The following is a 6,911-nucleotide window of genomic DNA, read 5'->3' on the forward strand; positions in this document are numbered from 1 at the left end:
CTACACTGTATCATCGGCACCTGTTTTCTTAGCTGTCTTGGTACCCCAAGACAATTTCCTCTGGTTGCCACTATATCCCTGCTTACTATCTTGTCTGGCTGTTTACTTACAGTGAATGGATTCCCACCAAAAAGAACAGGGCAGCATGTCCAAAGGCTACAGACTCAGCCATGGCTAGTGGGACATCAGTAATCTTCGGATTATCCCATATACCATTTGTCAAGACCCATCTGTCAAGTAGCTGTGAAAATTGAGAACTTCAAAAGTCAGGGGAGTTCGTGCCACCTTGGGAGTTCCCAGGAAGTTAACATGTCCTGATGGATGAGACATAAGTCCCACAAAGGATTATGGCTGTGACAATCTTTGATCCTGTCTGCCTTTCTTCTCAGCACTATTCTGATGAATACTGGCCAGAGGAAATGTTAATCTTCACACCTACAAGACACCGACCCACTGATGCTATAGCAGAGACAGCCTTTACCAGGGGTGACCAACGCTTTTAACAGAACAACATGAAGTTGGCATCTACAAAGTGCTGGACCACATTCATGCTACCCTAGGACGCATACAGCTTGCAGGTTGTAGGCTGTACATGTAACCAATCAGGGCACCCAAATCGTAGGAATGATCCATTTCATTTTCTAAGCTTCAAATAAATGTGTATTGACTGCGAATGAAGTTAGTTATTGGTTAGAACCACTGGGGAGTTGTGTCAGAGAACCTGAGTCCTAGACCTAGGCACGGAGGACTCTGAAATGAAGTGTTTAAGGCACTTTCAATGAGGGCCACCTGCTCCATTCCCTGCAGTTGAGCAGATGCTTGTATCCAGTAGAGATCACCTGTCAGCACTGATCACGAAGGCAAAGCAGACGGGCTCCACTCTGATGGCAATCCTGTCTGCAACGCTCTCCTGCATATTCCTTTCCTGCCAGACTATTAACAGCGGCACTGTTGTCCTGTCCCCAGAGGCACGTGGCTGCTACACGACCCAAGCTGCAATCTGATTGGTTCAGAACAGAGACTGGTCTTTGTACTCTAGTCAATCAGGAAAAATCTGTGTTCATCAAACACTAAGTCACAAAATGAATCATTGGCAACCAAAGGCAGGACTACAAACAGAAGCAGTCCCAGTACACATGTGTTGCTCTGTGTCCAGCTTCCAGCAGTGGGGAAAAAGCACACCCCGAACCCAAGGGTCAATCACAAGCAGGAGATGGCTTGTAGCTGGGCCTGAAACTTCACCCTTGAATATGCCCTACAGTGAGCTTCCTGAGTGGCACAAGGAGAGGGCAGTCTTGCATTGTGAGGGTAACACTGCCACTTGCTTCCTCTCCCTGCTAAAGGTTGTGCTAAATTCCAAGACAGCTCCTCCAAAAAGCCATTAGAAGAAAATGTGACCTTAAGAGGGCAGGAACCCAGTCAGCGGATGTCTGGAAGCTTCTGGCTGTTTGCTAAACAGGCATCCCAACCAAACAAGACTATCTCTGGCCACTGCTCTCCTCCCTTGCTCAGCGCTCCTTGGTGGCTCCGGTCTGCTCTGAGGATCAACTGTGGTTCTGATGAGGATTCCTTGTGATTTTGCCTGCCTGTCCCCTGTCCCTACAGTGCCATCCTAAACCTCTGGCTGTAGCCCCAGGTCCTCCACGGTTGTCTTCTACAATGGGCACACGTGGTTCCTCAGTCCTCAGACACTGGCCCCCATCTGTCCTCCTTTGTGCAGCAAACTTCCCCTTGATCTTTTCAGGCCACTAGAGCTCAGTCCCACTAACCCAACCGTCCCTCCCCCACTGTCTCCTCAGAGCCACTCACCTGCTTGCATCTCCTACAGTCAGTACAAGGCCTGGACATTTCTTGTTCATGAAATTACCTAACCCAGAACAGATTCCTGGGACATACTAGTGACTGCAAGACCAACCAGGTGGGGTTGCTCTCAGCAAACAAGCCACAGGCCTCTCTGGAATGAAGAGTTGATCTACTCAGATGCACTCAGAAGACCTGAGGCACGAGCCACTAACCATAAGCATACTGGCTGGGGGAGTGGCTCAGGATGGGTAGGCTTCTCTCCTACTCCCACCACCCCTTCCCATCCAGTGTTCCAAGAACAGGCTCAGAGCCCATCAAGAACCAAATGCTACTGTACATCTCTGAACATCACAGAGAGATTATCTGGGTTTTCCAGTTTTTTCTTTCAAGTAAGTCTTTAATCAACTTGGGGTATCATCAGCTCCAAGCCTGTCACTGGGGGAGGAAAAAACTGGCTCTTCCTAGGAGTCAAGCACATGGCACATGGTACCAGTGACGCTGGCCCATTTGGTAAAAATCAAGCCAATGTGGAGGCATCACGCGTGACTGTCCAGAATGTTCTCAGTTACTACAATGTGAGCTCTCCCTGCCTCATCATATGTAAACTATCAGTGTCCACCTACCCCTCCCCCACACCTTACCTAGGGATCAGCACTAACAGCAACACGTGAAAACTATGGCCCTCATTCACAGCAAAACGAGAAAGGGAGAAAGTCTAAAGTCTCAGGAGTTTCATTATCCTTGAGGGGAAACCCCCACAAATCGAAAAAGGTGATCTAGTCAGAGGGTGTGTGTGAGCTGAGTTGCTGCTGCCCGACTGTGGACTGGGGGCATTAATTCCAGTAGCAAGCACCAACTGTCCATTTAGGTGCTAATGGCAACTGTGCCTGCATAGCAGGAACTGAAGGTGGCAGGGGGGTTAGTAGAGTTGCCCAAGTTTGCTCCTGAGTCTGGCGCTCCAGCATAAAACTGCCCCAAACTGGGACTCCCTGCAGCAGAGTCTGGAAACAAAACACTTCCTCTCTTTTAACAGTAAAACCTCAAACCACAGAGGTGTCAGCAAGGAGGAAAGCGAGCAGGAGAACCCTTCTAATTGTCTATTCTTCTAAGCAGTTTATTGGATCATTAAAATCTTACAAAGACTTCGTAATGATTGTAATTGTTGCAGCCAAGGTCTGTCTCAACTGCTCGTTCAAAAGTCACTCACTTTCAAACTCTGAAAAACACGTCCCCTACATTGCTTCTAAAACTCTTTCAAGCGAGCTTCTGCTCGGCTCAGCAACGTGAGTTATCAGCGGTCACTGCAGGTGTGGGGGGGACAGGGCTCATCATCTTGCACACCTGTTGTCAGGTGACCCTGCCAGCAGCATCCCGCGCCTTCCATCTCCACCCGCCCCACCCCCAGAGACTCTTCTCAGTTGTCCCTCTGCGCGCGGGGAGCCTACGGCCTTCCGGAGTCACCTTAAAATAACACCTCCCCACCACAAAGCAAACAAAAGGCGAGCGAGAGCAGCGGGGCTTCCATGGCTCCTCTCCGGCCCGCCCCGGCCTGGGATTCGGTCCTCGAGTGGTCCCCGGGCCTCCCCTGCTCAGGCCTCGCGGCGGGTCCCCTCCAGCCGGCCACACAACAGCCCAAGGCTCGCGCCCCACTTATTGTGCCCGGGAGGACACGCGCGGGCCGGCGGCGCGCGACCAAGTACAACTCCGAGCACAGCAGCTCCGAGCCCGGGGCGGACGGGCCAGTCAGGGCCTCCGGGCCTCGGTGTCCTGGGGCCCGCATCAGCTCTGGCTCTACCGCCCGGGGAGGGGACCCGAACGGCCCCTTTCCCACAAAGCGCCCCGGCGGGGGCAGGGGTGCGTCTCCAAGAGAAGTTGGTTTCCGGGTTTGCTTTCCGAACAAAACCAGCCGGACCCGCGCACTGCTCGGACAGGGCCTTGGCGGGCTCCGTGCAGCCCGCTGACCGAGGGCACCCGCCAGAGCTCTCCCGGACACCAAGCAGGGCCGCTGCGCGCGGCGGCGGCGGGAGGGCGCGCGGGGCCCAGACGGTGCGGACCGGCAGCCTGCGGCTCCGAGGCCCGCGCTGCACTTACCGGGCGGCTGCAAGGTGTGGGGCCCGAGCCCTGTCGGCCGCTCGCGCCGCTCCGCTCCGCACTCCTGCCGGCCCGCCCACGCCTCCTCGCTTCCCGCCCGCGCGTCCCGCGCTCGCGCCCTCCGCCCGGCTCCGCTGGAACGAGTGAACTGGAACCACTCGCGGCCGCCCCGGGATTCCCACAATGCACAGCGCGCCGCTCGTCACATCCCTTCCCGGCCTCGCGCGTCCGGCCACCCCTCCCCGCGCTGCCCAGCGCCCCGGCCTTGACCCCGGGCCTGCGCCGGGGTCCTGGACGCCAACGGTTCTAGCCTGGGCTGCACCCAGGCCTGCCGGCCCGCCCTGTCCCCAGGCGTGGGTCCACGCGCGCGAGCTGCGGGAGTCAGGCCTTAGGAAGATGCTCGTCCGGGGCGCATCGCAGCCTGTGTCTTCAGTGAGCACCTACTGTGTGGCTTGCACAGCCCCAAGCCCAGGAGCGTCGTCTACAAAGACCGAGGATAGCATATTTATTGTTACCAGGGATCTTTTTCTCCCCAGTCAGTGCAAACCCCCGGCGCCGCAAGCCAACCCGGTGCGTGCTCCCCGATCAGCCTCTGCATCTCAACTCCCTGGATCAGTGGGGTTTCTTCACAGATGGCCCCAAAGTCCAATCTTGCTTTGTTCATGGAATCGGTCAGCCACCTCCACTAAGCAAACGTTTGTTGGCTCTTGGCTCTAAGTGGAGATTTACTGGTATAAGCAATGACACTTTTCTTACACATGTATTAAGGAGGGGAGAGCCGACAGTCAGAAAAAGACATCCAAGTCCATCTACAGAACTAAAGACACCCCACCTCACCCCAGCTCAGGCTGCGCTAGAATAGCAGCAGGTATTTGGATTATGACCCTTAGTCTTTAACATTTGAGCCAGCTCTCCACCCCTTACGCATAATTTTCAAGCGACACAAAGCACTGATACCTGTCATCCAGGCTTTCATTTTTCAAGTAAATACCTAGGACATACTTTGCACCATGCATAAATTTGGGTGTTAGGTACGAAGTGATGAACAAAACAGGCAAAAGTCCCTGACGTCCTAGAGTTGCAGTCTGGTGGGGAAAGAAAAGCAAGAGACAAAGAAATCATGTATTACAGAATATAAATCCTGGGAGGAAAGGGGGTAGGAAATTAATAGGAAAGATGAGATAGGGTGTGTTTAAGAGGCGGTCTTGGGGCTGGAGAGAGGGCCCGGTATTTAACTGCACTTCATGCTCTTACAGAGGACCCAGGTTCTGTTCCCAGCACTCGTGTGGTCCTGATAACTGCAGTCTGGGGGATACAATGTTCTCTTCTGACATCCATGGGTACCACGCACGATGTGGTGCACATACACACGTGCAGGCAAAACACTCATGCACAGAGAATTAAAATAAGTAAATTTGTTTTCAAGAGATGGCCCAGCCAGGCAGTGGTGGAGCACGCTTTTCATCCAGCACTCAGGACGCAGAGGCAGATGCATCTCTGTGAGTTTGAGACCAGACTGGTCTACAAGAGCTAGTTCCAGGACAAGCTCCAAAGCTACAGAGAAACACTGTCTCAAAACAAAACAAAAGGCTCAGTATGAAAGAAACATTCAAGGAAAGGCCTGAAGGAATAAAGGGGGCAAGCAAACCATGTGGTTGTTGGAGAGGAGTGTTCCAAGCATGAGGCTCTGAGGCAGGAGCATGTCTAAAACTATTTCGGAGCAGAGTATGAAAACGGAGTCCAGAAAATGAAGGGAAACCACACTAGTCAGACTCTCTGTCACTGTAACAGATATTTGAGAGGAACAATTTAAAGAAGAAAGGGTTTTTGTTTTTTGTTTTGTTTTGTTTTACTAAATGTCAGAGGTTTCAACCCATAGTCCACAGCCCTAATGATGAGGGCATATTGTGAAATAGAACATCAAAGTGGCAGAGTACATGGCTGAGGCTACTCATCCCATGGCAAACAGGAAGCAAAGAGAGGGAGGGAGCCAGGACAGTAATGAGCCCTCTGTAACCTAATTCCTCCCACGAGGACTCATACCCTAAAGCTTCTCAGACTTCCTCAAGCAACATCACCAACTAAAGACCATACTTTCAACAGTGGACATGTCAGGGTGGGCGTCATATTTAAGCCATATTGTCTGCCTCTAGGGGCTAAAGGGCCAGTGTCATCTCATAATACAAAAGACACAAGTAGCCATGGTCTTAATATCCCAATGTTGTTCAAAAGTTCAAGTCCAAAATCTTGACACTTGAGGCAAACTCTTTAACTGTGAGCCCCTACAGCAGTGTTTCTCAACTTTCTGAGTGCCCAGGCAGCTGATACCAAACACTACTCCAGGTGCCCTTGTGTGAGCTGGGAACTGCTAAGCACACTCCTATCAAGGGGAAGTCTGGCCGATCTTCTAGATGCCTTCAAGGTACCCTTTCTGTTGTCCTAATACAAAGCTCTTGGCTTCTCCTTAGTAGCCCTGGTTTCCTTAGAAACCATGTCTTTATCAGCTTTTGATGCTGACTTTTCTGACCGAGGTGCAAGTTTCTCAAATCTTTCCTGTTCGGGATTTTCTCCCAGTTCTCACTGTAAACCTGGCTAAAAGCATGGAGTAACACCCATGCCACACTTCAGTGCTGCCTTGAGTCCTCCTCCATCAGATTAATTGATCGTTCAAACCCAGTCTTCTATGTCTCAGGACACAGACAAAATGTAGACACAACTACGTGCCAAAATGTGATAAACACGGACTCGGTTTCCGATGAAGTCCTTGTCATTTGAAAGCTCACAAACACTGTTTTTCTTGTCCACGTTAATATCCATTATGGTCTTGTGAGCTTCGACCAGAATTTGTCTGTTAAATGCTGCTTACAGGGTGTGACTAGCCTACGTCTTCAAGCTGTATATCTCCTCCCATGATCTAGTTCTAAAGGTATCTGCACTATGCAGTCAGATTAACTTCTCATATATCATATTTCCATGTTGGTCATGTTGTGACTGAATTAAAAGAAGCAAATTAGGGA

At 51.6% G+C, this 6,911-nt stretch overlaps 1 protein-coding gene across 4 annotated transcripts in view; it reads right to left on the reverse strand.

Annotated features, from left to right (window-relative positions):
• The window catches only part of LOC101981297 (core histone macro-H2A.1), a 64,073-nt gene extending 59,995 nt beyond the window's left edge, over positions 1 to 4,078 (reverse strand). The window contains exon 1 of one of the 4 annotated variants that reach the window (XM_005355261.2): positions 3,895 to 4,078. The gene's annotated coding sequence lies outside the window, so the exon portion shown is untranslated. The remainder of the gene's footprint in view (positions 1 to 3,894) is intronic. The other 3 variants (XM_005355262.2, XM_005355259.2, XM_005355260.2) reach the window with 3 other exon arrangements.
• Between the last annotated feature and the right edge of the window lie 2,833 nt (positions 4,079 to 6,911).

This window comes from Microtus ochrogaster, chromosome 16, assembly GCF_000317375.1.
Source record: "Microtus ochrogaster isolate Prairie Vole_2 chromosome 16, MicOch1.0, whole genome shotgun sequence".
NCBI classification, from domain to species: Eukaryota; Metazoa; Chordata; class Mammalia; order Rodentia; family Cricetidae; genus Microtus; species Microtus ochrogaster.